This window comes from Felis catus, chromosome C2, assembly GCF_018350175.1.
Source record: "Felis catus isolate Fca126 chromosome C2, F.catus_Fca126_mat1.0, whole genome shotgun sequence".
NCBI lineage: Eukaryota > Metazoa > Chordata > Mammalia > Carnivora > Felidae > Felis > Felis catus.
The window spans coordinates 78,834,652-78,848,259 of record NC_058376.1 but is presented as its reverse complement, the minus strand read 5'-3'; the positions used below and the strand labels follow the sequence as shown (position 1 = coordinate 78,848,259).

General features: G+C 40.9%; 1 protein-coding gene across 3 annotated transcripts in view; it reads left to right on the top strand.

The window, feature by feature from the left end:
• The window catches only part of LOC101096257 (LIM domain containing preferred translocation partner in lipoma), a 692,709-nt gene extending 679,440 nt beyond the window's left edge, over nucleotides 1-13,269 (top strand). The window contains exons 10-11 of one of the 3 annotated variants that reach the window (XR_006584630.1): nucleotides 12,387-12,486; nucleotides 13,005-13,269. The gene's annotated coding sequence lies outside the window, so the exon portion shown is untranslated. Of the gene's footprint in view, nucleotides 1-12,386; nucleotides 12,550-12,998 lie in introns of those variants that run through there. The other 2 variants (XR_006584631.1, XR_006584632.1) reach the window with 2 other exon arrangements.
• The last annotated feature ends 339 nt before the right edge of the window (nucleotides 13,270-13,608 follow it).

The following is a 13,608-nucleotide window of genomic DNA, read 5'->3' as shown; positions in this document are numbered from 1 at the left end:
CTGGCTTTAAACAATGGTCAAGAACACAAATACTTGGTAATTCCGTATAATGAGAGACATGGAAGGGGGGAGGGAAACCCACTATGTCACGGGCTCTGCACACCATTTCAAAATCAGGTATCTTTACTGTCTGGATCCCTAGCTCATGCGGACTCCATGTGGAGTCTCATTTGCAAGCAAAATTGCATTTAAAACTCAAAACAAAGTCATGTGTCCCAACATGAGGCATTAAGGCTTTGAGATGCTGGACATCTCTGCAGCTCAAAGATGCAAGTTCTTTTTCCTGTCATTGACAAATGGCTTTTGTAGGGGCACCTTCTCTGATCAAAATTACTTTATTGGCTGTCTGCTGGCTAATGCAGCAGAGTTATCAACACTGTCATTGTTTCCTCACCACGAAAGATTCTGCAGAGATGTTTATGGTGATGTTTAAAGTGTATAAAACTCTATGTTTAGCCAACTATTTTTATTTGGGTTCAGAGGGAGAAAGAGAGCACTTTTACAATGGCGCTATCCTAGAGGGTTTATAGACTAAAGACAGGGCTCTGAAAACACAACCTAGAACAGTTTTCCTAGTTAGTAAAAAATCCTATTAATGTGAACCAGCCAGGAATAACAGTGTTATTTCTATTTGATATGGTTTGGGCTTCTCTTGTCAAATCTGTGTCGGCTGCCCCCTGATCCCTCCATTATCAAGTTTTGAAGGGTGTCGGGGAAATTATGGCAGCTGCTAGGGAGATCAGGGAAACACTGATGTAACCTCACAGCCTCTCACCATTCCTCTTGGCTTGGAAAGGCTTCTTTTTCTCATATACATTTCTAGAAATATTGCCATTCTACCTTAGTATTTCACATTTGTAGTTTAAACAAGTGATTGTCCATCTGTTCCCTAGAGCTACAGTACATGTGTGTTATGAATGAAATATGACAGCATGTTCCATACCCTGCTTTAGCCATCTGTAGGAAATCAGTAGGCTGAAAAAGATATACCTCTGCAAAATGTGCCTGAAGTCCCTTTCCTGAGACCGCTCTCTTGGTGCACTTTCATGGAAGACAATCAGAGAGCAACATGTATGTGTGCCTTCTGGTTAAAGCCTCATTACACTACTATGAATATTCCACTGGAGAGGCCGTAACATAAATAATAATGTCCCAAGTTTCCAAGATACACTCATCAAAAATGGAACACAAAATCCAGAGAAGTGTGAACTCTTTATCTTAAGGTCTTCTCATAGCATTTCTTTTCTCCCTGTCTCTTGGAAGTACCTTACGGATTCCTAAATTAAAACACGTGTATGCCAGAAGGTGATGTTTTGAACGTTGTTAGGGAGTATGTTTGGTCTTAACTCTGGTTTTAGTCAGATAGTGAAGATCGACTTCAGTTTGAGCCTTTGCCACCCATTCAGCCTGTGCACTTTTAGTAATGATCATAGCGTTTTGGTTTGTCTGTTGTTTTAAGTTAATAGTGGCCAGAACAAGTTGAGAACAATTTGAGTCCTGAGTCATTAATATGGGACCACGGTGGACATTTCAGGTCATTATTTTCATGACAGATAACGAGAACAAAGCTTTTCTCAAGAGACTGTTGTCTGCACAGCTTAATGCATATTATTTCAAACCTTTAAAATATTATCTGATTAAACCTCCATGGTTTGGTGAGAATTCTTCCTCTTTCCCTCTTTACCTCCTCTTCTCCCTCCTTTTTTTCTTCCTGCATTTCTTTCTTACATTCTTTCCTTCTTTTCATCCTACCTATTAATGTTATTGTGCTTGGACTTTCCATAAGTAAATTCTATTAGTGCATTCTGATCTTTACAGAATTAGGATCATATTAAGGGAAGAAGGCTACCGTCAAATATGCATGGCATCCATAATGCCTTCCTTTAAAAGGGTGTATTTTCCAGATTGTGTTTATTCATAAAGTGAGATGAGATAATAGAGTCTTTCAGTTTTATTTGAATGAGTTTTCATCGGGGACTCAGATCATAGAGTTCTTGGCAAATTCATTTATGACTGCCCTACTTTTCTCAGCTACATGCAAAGTGATCTTTCTAAGACTAGGTTAAGAATTAAAAAAAAAAATCCAAAGCATTTTGACCAACAAAATAGTCATATTCTTAAGTGGTGGCATGTTATTTTATTCCTAATGAAACTTGGTAATTTTCCTTATGGCAAGGAAAAATGATTATCCTTCCAGAATTTTTACACATATCAGCATTTCGCCTATGAGCATAATATTACATCCTAATAGTCGAACCACGGTATTTTACAGGGGGTAGTCAGTGCCAGAGTTGTTTCTAGAGCACAGATCACAGGCCTGAAATGTGTTTATAAAAAGCAACCTGAGAAGAACAAGTCTGGGTTTCTCAGTAAAGCATTTTGTTAAAATATGGCTCTGATATCCTTTTGAACTCTGGCTAATTTTGATAAAAAGAAAAAATACGCCCTCTGTGCCCATTTTTTTTTTTTTTTAGTTTGTTTGGGAAAAGCTTATAATTCTAGGGATGTATTTGCACTTTTGGTTTCTAGCTTCACTCCCACTTTCTATAAGCTTTCACAGGATTGACATTGATTTTCCTCTTTGAGAGGGTCACATATGAGGAAAGTAAAACATAATGCATATTTAATTCAGTACATAAATGAATGTGCCAAGTCTCAGCGGGTATGTTGTTTGGATACAGAAATAGAGTTGTTTTGTTTTTTTAACCTGTCCCCAAGAAGAATGGGGTTCAGGAGGTAAAGGAGGGATTTAAGAGAAGGGGCAGTCTACAATTAAAGTGATGGCAGGAGAGTTCATGCAAAGTGTAACTCTAGAACTTTCAGAGGGGTTTTAGGGATCGGCAATTGTAGCTGTTTAAACAAAATATTTATATTTCCAAGTTTATGAGGTATTTAAAAATCACTATGGATAACCATATTTTTCCCTTGTCAGAGAAAGTGAAATGAGAGCAGCTGCCAGGTCCCACGACATGATCGTAGCTACCCCAGGACTTTATCATGCATGTCTGTCTCCAAGAGAGGGGCATAGCTCATTCTCAGCCTGTAAGATGGCGATACATATTCTGACATGTTCTTAAGCACACCACACTGCACCCTAAGCATCTCTGAACGTTCACAGTCTCTGCTTTCACACATGTAATGCTTTAGACCTTTCCAGTATACTTACCTGATGAGAACAGTAGGAATTTTTAGGTCTAGGGTTCTCTTGTTTAAATCCAATCATCCCTTGTCTGCAATATGCCTCATGCCTAAACAGCCAAACTATAAATGATTTATGTTAGTTTTCTCTCTTTCATTTTTTTTTAGTTGCAAACGCAGAAAACTAACTTTTAAAAAATATATATATATAATACGTTTTATTTTCCTTTAAAGAACACTCACTCCTTTATTTTACTTTCCTGCCCCTTTGTGCAAAAAGTTGTAGACACTATTTTAGTTGTCTAGCATGCATGTGGCTTATTTTGTGGGAAGTGGTATGGAAGATGCCTTTTTATTAAATTCATGAATATTTCCCCCTTGAAATCACACACAAAAAAGTAACTAAAATCTTTCCCTTTATTTCTGTTACTTAATTTATCCACAGTCTCTAAGCACAGTAATACATCTCTATTTCCAGCCTTTGTTATAAACAAAAGTTAATATTCTACAAGCCAAGTTATATATACTAGAAAGTGGAGGAGTCCTATAGATAATTCCTTTGTAATAATTTAAAACATTTGCATTAATCTTTCCTTACAATATGCCTTTTTAAAAATTTTTCCAAGCTACTCATCCACTTAGGGGCAAGAGAAAACCTTATTCATCTAACTCTGATAGGCATTTAACTAATTTACCTGAATAGAAGCCTTATTAAAACCCACGTAATGCATTCAGCCAACTTGGCATTGAATATAGCTTCTAATTCACTTCTCAACCCCAGACGTACAATGGTTTGCCAAGAATGAGACAGGTGTTGCCATGTCATCTTGTGTTCTATACTAGTATAAAGGGTGATAGCTGACCCCAAACATCAGTGGTGTTCCCAGACAAATGTAGAATCATGCTTCCTTTCAGGACCTGAATCTCCTCTGTTATTTTGCTAACAAGACCCCACCCCATATCTTAAGACCTGGCCAGTGTGTAGAACTATTCACAGCAGTCCATTTTACTATTAGGGTAGCTCTTTACTACAAAAGTTCTTCCTCATGCTGAATATAAATTTGTCTCTGGGGCTTTGCAAAACAAGACTAATGTCTCAACCTTTGCTTTGAGAACAGATATCACTAACTCTTTAAACTCTTTCCCATTTATGAACGTGGTGTCGAGTCTGGTCACCCTTCTGTTTCTCCTTTGGCCAACTGGACAAATACAGTTCCTAATTTTATTTCAGTCTGCTTGAAACTTTCTTGGGGTTGAAAGTAAATGGAATTGAAGTCACCCCAAAGAAACTGATGCTCACTATGGAAATTTTCCCCAAGGACTCAGACTCAGGAGGGTGTGGAAGGTAGATGAGATTAGATCGCCTATGTGTACAAAACAAACCTTTTATGACTTTGTGTCCTGTACTGTTTTTGAGGTAGCCAAAATCAAAGTCATTCTGAAAACAGGAAGCAAGCTAATGTGTATGCCATCCATGAGATTCCCACTTCTTGATAAATGTTCATAGAGTCTCTGTAACCCTTTCCCTTTGTCTCTGTCTTCTCGGTAATAATACATTTCTTGTCCATGTTCCCACGCTGAAGATGCAAACAGAGTTATGGATACTTTATAGGTCCAATACAAATATTTACCGGCTGACTGGTTTTGAGATTGGCTTCCCTTCTGTGCTCAAATGTTTGTATCTGGAGATGCACTTTAAACCAAGCGAGCAGCTTCCCTACATGATCAGTTAAGAACTAGCCTTAGGAGTCCATATTTCTCTTTACTTTTGTCTTTCTAACCCCTTCATCCCTTAATCATCTCCTGAATCTAATAATTACTATAAGAGAATCAGTCCCCATATAACTTTGATTCAGTCCAGCTGTAATAAGATCAAACAGGTTCAATATATACTCAGGAATATTGAACTGAGAAGGGCACTTCTTCCCAGTGGCATCAGTAGGGCTTCATGAAGGAGTGAAATTTGGTACGAAATCTTGAACTGATTCATTTGATTTGATGTAGATGTTGAAGGAAGAATATTTAAGTCACTAGAAACAGAAGAAAATTACAGGCTATATTCAGAGAATACCCTCTACCTTAAGTAGTACAGATTCTGGAATTTCCTTAACAGGTGAAAAAACTCCCAGATATTCAGGGTCAATGGAAAGGTAAAAGGCATAGAGGAAGCCTAATTCACCTGTTATTTTCTATCTTGTCTCTTCATAATTGAAAGATAGGATGAGCTGCCAAAATATAATCCAGCACCTGCAGTATGAAGAGGGAATGTAGATACTCTACTCTTGGAGCAGACACATGTCTTTTGAACCCTTGCAAGAGAAGAAAAGCAAGACATGCTCATTTTCCTATTGCTTTAGGTCCACAGTTGGAAAGGCCCCACCATCATCTCTTCCACTTGTGTACGAAACAAGTTAAAATTCCCTTGCAGATTAATTGCTAAGTGATAATTCAGCCTCTGCTTAAGCATCACCTGCATCAACAAGCTCTCGGGCCTTCCATTTCCCCCATCATATTTTGTTCTAAGCTCCCCCAGACTCTGAAGCAGAATGAGATTTGGGAATTATGTTCTCCAGAGTGCCACACAAAACTAATCTTTAGTACATAATAAAATGTTCTTCCTCTCTTCATTTTCCTTTCAAATATGCTTATTTTCGTTTTGGCAACACATTACTTAAAAAAAAAAAAACTTTGATGTTTAGCTAAAGATTATGAAAACCTTTAAACATCCTTAAAAATAGTCTGAAGGATTTTTTGAGGGTCAGGTTTTAGAGCTTATGACTTTTTTGTTGTTTTTATTTTCTTACTCAAAACACAAATTGCTCTGACACTTGTTACGTAGTGTTATGCCCTTTCCCAGTGACCAACCCATGAACAGTACACTCCAGTTACCTGGCCTACTGATAATGACCTTAAAATGTTGAAATATGTCAGGGGTTCCTGGGTGATTCAGTTGGCTAAGCATCCAACTCTTGGTTCCGGCCCAGGTCATGATCTCATGGTTTCGTGAGCTCGAGCCCCATGTCAGGCTCTGTGCTGACAGTACGGAGCCTGCTTGGGATTCTCTCTCTCTCTCTCCCTCCCTGCCCCACTCAGGCCCTCTCTGTCTCTCTCAAAAACAAATCAATAAACTTAAAAATTTTTTTATAAAAAAATGTTGAAATATGTCAGTGCATGATCTCCACTTCTAAAAAGGAAGAAGTCCAAAGCAAAAGTTCGTGGTTGTACTGAAACTCTTACTTCTGGCCAGTTGTTCTGTGCCAAAAGAAATCATTCTTGGGGGAAGGGGTTATACTATGCTCTTAGGTGGAAACGTATAAATTCTTTCATTGTTGCCCTGGCTTAACCATGTAGTTCCAGTACTTTTCCTCTCCAGTTTCAAGTTAGCCCTATTGGCAGAACCTGTCATGAGTCTCCTGGGCAGGACCTGGGGGTGGCTTTCCGAGCTCTAAAATAATAATTCCTAAGAGAGCTTACAAACTGCTTTCACACATGAAACAGCCCTGGGAGGAAGGTTATTAATAGCCCTATCCTAGAAGAGAAAGCTGAGGCTCAGAATCGTTAAGTGACTTGCCAAAAGCGATCCAGCTGGTGAGTGGCAGATCTGGGGACACAGCCAGGTCTGGAAGTCCAGTGCCCCGGTGGCCACTCTCTGGGCACGAGGTGTGCTCTGCACAGACTGAAGTGCCCCCTGTCCAAAGGCACGCAGGGAAATTCTCAAAGGCCATTCTGGACCTCAAGCTGCAGATCCACGTGGGCACCGTGGTGCTTGCGATCGCTGAGAGCTCATGTGCACAGTCTGTGTCATCTTGTGGGAAACTACTAGATATTCTGTCTTATCAGCGTGGTGACGATGCCGGTAGGGAAAGGCCACCGCCAAGAGCAAACAGCTGTGGCACCGAAGCACACTGCAGCAAATTTCCCCAGAGACCGCTGGTTTACTTTACATTAAGGGGAAAGCTCTGGAACTGTGAGGTCCAGAATATCAACCAAGATCAGATCATTTAGAATGCAGTAGAGTGCAGAGGTGACTTGATCCTTAAGCCTCTCTCCTGTGGGCTAGGATTTACGCCCCACAGAGACGGAGACTGCTGGAGGCAAACGATGCATATTATTCTCCCCATCAGTTCGCATTTACGGAGGCCCACGGTGTATGTCACCGCATCGGGCATTTCCCAACCAACCCACCCATGACCTTGAAATGTCTGGGAACAGATGCTGCAGGACTGAATGCGGCTCTGAATCTGGTCTTTGCCATTTGACAGACAGGGCTTCCCAGGCTCTGGTGGTTTCGTGATTTGTGTATGCTTATTCCAGGGAGTTTTGTATTGTGTTGTTCCCAGGATACTCAGTTGGAAGCCTCCGTGTACATTCTAGAAGCCGCTCTACCTGGCAGCTCAACAACTAACCAGCCGTTCCTTTTCTTAAGCCTCATCTCTCAGGAAGATGTGCCTTTGGATGCGTGCTCTCGGGCTTTTATTTCCAACCATTTTATTTCCAACCATTTCCAACCATAGTTGTTTGGCTTTAAAGTTAAAAATCTATGAACTGATTGAAAGATATTCTCTCTTCATCTGAGTTAAATCTACTGTAGGAAACCTTTAAAATGATCTTCTCTCACACACTTTCTAGGCTTTTCCCTCCATCCATCAAGGCAGTCTCACCATCCAGCTGCTTATTCCATGGGATTAATGAGGGCCAAGTTAAATCACCAATGGCCTCTTCCCCCCTTTCCACTCTTCACACCTGGAATACACAGGACGTGCCAGTGGGGGCATAACCTTGGTTGAAATGGCAACATTCAGAGACTGTAAAGGTGCCTCACCTTCCTGTGAGCTTTGATAAATGCTATGGCCGGAGGAGTGGAGACGAATTGTTGTAGGATAGATGGATTGGCACCACCCAGGAGTGGATTAGTAGAAGAAGCATTTGGCAGACTCCAGAATTATCCAGGCGAATATGCCTGAGTGGAGACTCACGTGAGTAGAGCCTGTGACTTGTCATTAGCGGGAATAAAAGGATAGTGAGGCAGTGAAGATGAAAAAGCGGCCCTTTCAAAAAAAATCGAGGGAGTCACAAACCCTGAGTTCCATTTACACAATGTAAAGAAAACTGTCGAGGAAAATATTAAGACTTTTCCTTCTTCCATTCCATACGATACAGTCCCCCCGCATGTAGGGAAAACACAATCTTGTTGTCATCAAGCACACTCCGGTGCACATGCGCACACACACGCTCACACATACGCACACACGAACATCTTCCAGGAAAGCTGATCCTTCAGAAATCTTATTGTAAAACGCTTGGGTTTTTGAGGCCGGGAAATTAATAATTCCTAGACCTGACCCGTTTTTGTGACTGCCAAAAAGGAAAAAACAAAGCTCTTTGGATTTTCTGTGGATCCTTTTCTTTCTTAAAATATGCCAAGACAATTGGAGGTGAGAGTGGAAGGGAAAGCATTTCTCTCTTTACATTTCTATCCGTGGGGAAAAGGGTCAGGACTACTACTGGGCCATTACTATTGATGCATCATGTTACCACGGCGGAAGGTGCCTGCTTGCTTCAGGCCGAGATGTGAGACTAACACTTGCTCTCCTGACTCCATTTCCTCTTATGATCAGGGAGCAAATATTAAGTCGGAATGTCTTTCCTCATCAAATTACTGAACTCCATTTCCGAACTGGTGTAGAAAATGCAAAAAGAGGAGCGCTGGTTTTTCTTGGATGCACGTCTCCTTTCTTTTCTTTCTTGGGAGACTTAAATATAAAGAGGGGGGTAAAATCCAATACCTTCTCGTCTCTTTTTCTCTGTGGGTGACAGCTGATGATCACTTAGGAACTATAAGCCAGAAGGAGCAGAATAGCATAGCCAGGTTATGATGTATCTGCCAACTTGTTTCATTCCTTCAAATACAGACTTCCCAGGAAACGGGATTTTTATCAGTTAAATGCCAACGATAGAAATGGTCTGATTTTAATTTCGAATGGTAAAAGGCAAGCCGATATTTGGGCGGTGTTTGCATTTTACTAACCCTATATATCTCCTGCTTCGTTCTTAGATGAATGCCAAGTACGTCAGTGTATCAGGGAGAAATTGCCAGAAAGAGCTGAAGTGCCTTAGACCTCTCTCACTAAGTAGCAAATTGAAAATGTGCACACCACGCAGCCTTCCACTCCACTGAAATGCCAGAACTGAGATGTATCCTGGGTGAAAGAGATTTAGGGCCCTGGAAACTGAATCGTGTCACCAAAATGTATAGTGACGTAGTTGCAAAATCACGTTTAAATGACTTTCTCCCTTTAACTCCCCATTTATTCTCTTGGGAAAGCTGAAAAGCAAATTATGCAAGAATTACTTCCTTATTACACAAAGTCAGGATATCTCCCCCCCCCCAAAAAAAATCTGAATTATGCCCTCATTCTTTTTCAGGAAACATACCAAAGAGCAAACAGAATTAAAGACGACACTTGATTGTCTGATCCTTCAGCATGAATAAAATTGTCTTGTGATTTAACGTGCCTTCCGTGAAAATTTCAGCTTAGATATGGAATTTTCACAGCTGCATGTAGTGTTAACTTTTATCAGGATACCTATGCAGTGAATCACTTTGTCTCTTGGTTTGTGTTGTCTTGTAAACTTCACGTTTATCATCAGTTTAACAGATTTGGGGGCTCTTTCTCTGCTGGGAGTACGTGCAATTATGAGACGCCCCCAAAAAAGGAAGGGAAAGGTTTCCCTGAGTGGCAGATCTGTGCCGTGAAGGAGATGTGACATAGAGATGTGGAGCCCGAGGATAGTAATTCTCTCTGAGCTGCGCACACGAGCTTTTATTTCATGGCTTTGTCACAGGCTTTTCTCCTTCTGTGCCGTCACCTTTGAGAAAAACGATTGCACCTTCTCCAAGTCTGCCTTTTTAACAGCTTCAGTTGAGTTGGCAAGACTTCCCGAGCTCTGAATATAGCCATTTGCCGACTCCGGCCTCTTTGCGAGACTGACTCAAATCTGTGATCTTCTGTTCAGCATACACATCAGCAAAGTGAGAAGATGAGCACTAAATATAGGCTCTATTAACTTTACTTTTAGATTTACTGCCTTCAAAAAGTGCCTATTCTGAGAAACATAAACGTTATTCCTACATATGTATGTACACACGGTACCCAGTCATACCGTGCAGCCTTCAAAAACATACCATCTAAAGGAGTAGGTGCTAAGATAAGGAAGGCTTGCCAAATGAAAGAAAGTCACTCATTTCCAATATCCCCTCTCGAGTGGCACCGTGAAACAGGCTGCACACACATTCCCTGAGCATTCCTTGCTGATACAGCCACTTTATATTTATATCCCACTGGATGGCGTGCTGCTGAGGCCTCCTGTACTCTGCTTCACGGGAGTGTATGCTGTATGGAATTGGAACATTTGATCAGGAAAGAAAAAAAAAAAAAACATTGTTTAAGAGAATTAATAGAGCCAGGATCTGTATTAGGATATGTGTCATATGTGTGTTTTATAAACTAAACATTGGTGGGTTTAGAATGTCAGCACATTTCTTCTCCTTTTATCTCGCAGGCTAACATCAGTGAACACTAAAGAAAAGTCTTGGCTGTGAGGCTCGGAGGCTCACGGGGCCAAGTGTCCTTGCCAGATCCTTCGAGCGTCTTTACTTCGACTCCCCAAAAGAGTAGCATATGTTATTGAGTGGCTTTTGTGTCCGTAGTTCTGACATTGGCCTTGCAACTGTAGATATCGCTGACGGAGCAGCAGCACAGCCTAGAAGGAAGGATTCGTATCCAGGTGTGGTGGTAGGAGAGGGTCCGGATAAATGGGACGAGGTAGACCGTGCATGATTTTAGGAAAAAGGGTTGAAGGGAGGACGTGCTTCCAAAAAAGATCTTTCTCAATGTGTCGTCTGACTCAACCAGCTGGCAAATTACACTTGCCAAGTCGCTCTCTTTCCTTCTAAGTCATTTGGCTCCATGTTCATTTGAATACGCCTCTCCTTTGGGAAAGAGAGATGCTTCCAGTTAGCCTTTCTCCAAGGGAGCTCTTGACGTCGTCTTGGTTGCAAAGTTATCTCCTGCCCCACCCACTTTCACCAAAAGGAAGTAAAGGGGGATGAGCTATAGGAGGTGGTTTCCATGGCACTGCAGTCGGCCATCATTCTGCCTTCCATATAAGGAGCCCCCCTGTATAAACCAGGGATGAGGCTGGAACAGATTACTGTTGCATAATCTCGAGTGTGGACCACTCTGCTTGAGCTGTCATTTTATGAGACCAGTTGGCTCCTTGGAGAAAGAGTGATACTCGTCACTATAAATGTCTACTCTTCCTGTTGACGTCCATTTTCTGTTTTTACCTTATCCAATTTCAACACTAGTCATTTTCTATGTTTTAGAGAATCAGATGGTAGTGCTAGGTAAGAGTGGAAGAATCTCTGTGTGATGTCAGAGGAAGCATTGGGATATGGGGGCTTTCTTCTCGGGAACAAGATGGGCTGGGAAAGAGACAACATGGCTTTGCTCCAGGTTTCAACCTGTTCACCATGACTATGAGGGATAGTTTTGTGTAAATGTTAAAGGTACTTATAAGTGGACAGAGAAAGGAGAAGGGGGAGACAGGGAGAGGCCAGGTTTTCTCTATACTAAATGTATCTACGACAAGCAAGAACTTCCCACGAAGTCCATCATAGCCCCACCATGATCAGCTGCTAGTCAGAATAACATCCCCCGGCTTGGGGAAAGCCACAGGAAAACATATAGGGAGTATGCCTTTTTTCACATGTATGGTACTGACAGAACCATGGTATTCCTAAAATATAGGTTTCTCTTTCTTATTTTATTCTTAGCAAATCACATTTCTCCACTACATCATGAACCATCACTGACTTATCCAAAATAACCCACATGATTCCTTATGAAAATAAGAGAATGAAACCTGTTATAAGCAAGTGATTTGGGAATTTTTTTTTGTCTTTATGTATTATCCAATTATATTCAAACATATTTCTATTTACCTTCTATCTGTTTTTTCTCTCAATTATGTTTTTCCAATGCTCTATAAGAATAAATATGAAAATGATATTCCTTTTTTTCTGTAAGAGAACTGCAACTCCTTTATTATATTTAGAAATCCAATAAACTTATTACATATACTTGTCTTTGTGTGGAATTTTTTTTGTGAGCTGGATAATCCTTGTTTCCTTTCTTCTGACCCCTTTTACTGTGATTCATTTTTTTATATCATTTGCTTTCCAGATGGCCTTTTGAGAAGGGAATGCCTCTCAGAGCAAATATGATGCCGACAAGAGTAGGAAGGCACCCAGTCTCCTCCACTAACAGCACGGAAGATCTTAAGGTTGGATGTGTTCTAAAATTACCTGACCACTTAACCTTACAAGTAAAGAGTTTTTTGTCTTAACCTTACAAGTAAAGAGTTTTTTGTCTTAAAAGCTGGGTCCAAGCAAATGGGTCCCTAGAGCTGGGGCGGGGGGGGAGGTCTCCACTTCCCACCAACTCTAGCTGACTTTTTCACACTCCTACTGTACTATGCATACTTTTCAACTGAGAATCTGCTCTTTACCAGGCACCTTGAAGGATACAGGTAGTTATCAGACAGTTGCTGCTTTCGAGATGTCTATAATAGAGCTGATAGATATGGATACAAAGAACTATGGGGAAAGGAAAGGAAGATTCCAACACCTCAGAATGATTTAGCATTTCCAAAACTTTCACTGTTCATTATATCCTTTTTTAACCACTCTGAGATATGGAATTATTTTTTACCTTCATTTTACAGATTAGAATGCAAGACATAAAGTTAAGAACCCAACATGACCATACACTGAATTTTTTTTTCATTTGTTTAAGCAACAGGTCTGCAGGAGGACCCCAACACCCCTGACACCCAGTCTGCTAAACCTTAAGAGTGAGGTGAACTAGAGGGCACATGAAAGTCCTCCATAAAATTCAGAAAAGTGTACCCCTCTCTTTCCCACTTGGCCTTGGGTTTCATCTCTTCAGCATCACGTGTCAGTCTGCCAGTGCTGAGGGATCTGAGGACACAGAGGCCAGAGCCCTTCATGCAAGAGGCCACCATTTTTAAAGGTGCCAGACACAAGATACATCTTTGAATAAACAAAAATAAACAAATCACTGGGATTCGGGGTATTCATAATTTCTTGCCCGAATGTTGTAAACAAAGAAGGGCATAAAACATGTAATCTTGTCTTCCCTTTCCCTATTTCTCTCATGTAATTCGCTCCCTTTTCCTCGGTCCCCCTCTGCTCTCTGTACTCTAACACTAACAACACATACATTCGTTTGTCCTATTCACAGGCTGAGAGCATAAAGACCCCTAAGAGCACTTTTACTCTGATCTTGTGAAGGAATACCAAGTCCCAGAGACAGGAAGAGATTTAGCCAGGGTCACAAAATAATTTAATGACAAGGCTGGATCTTGAGTCCAGTTCTGTCATAC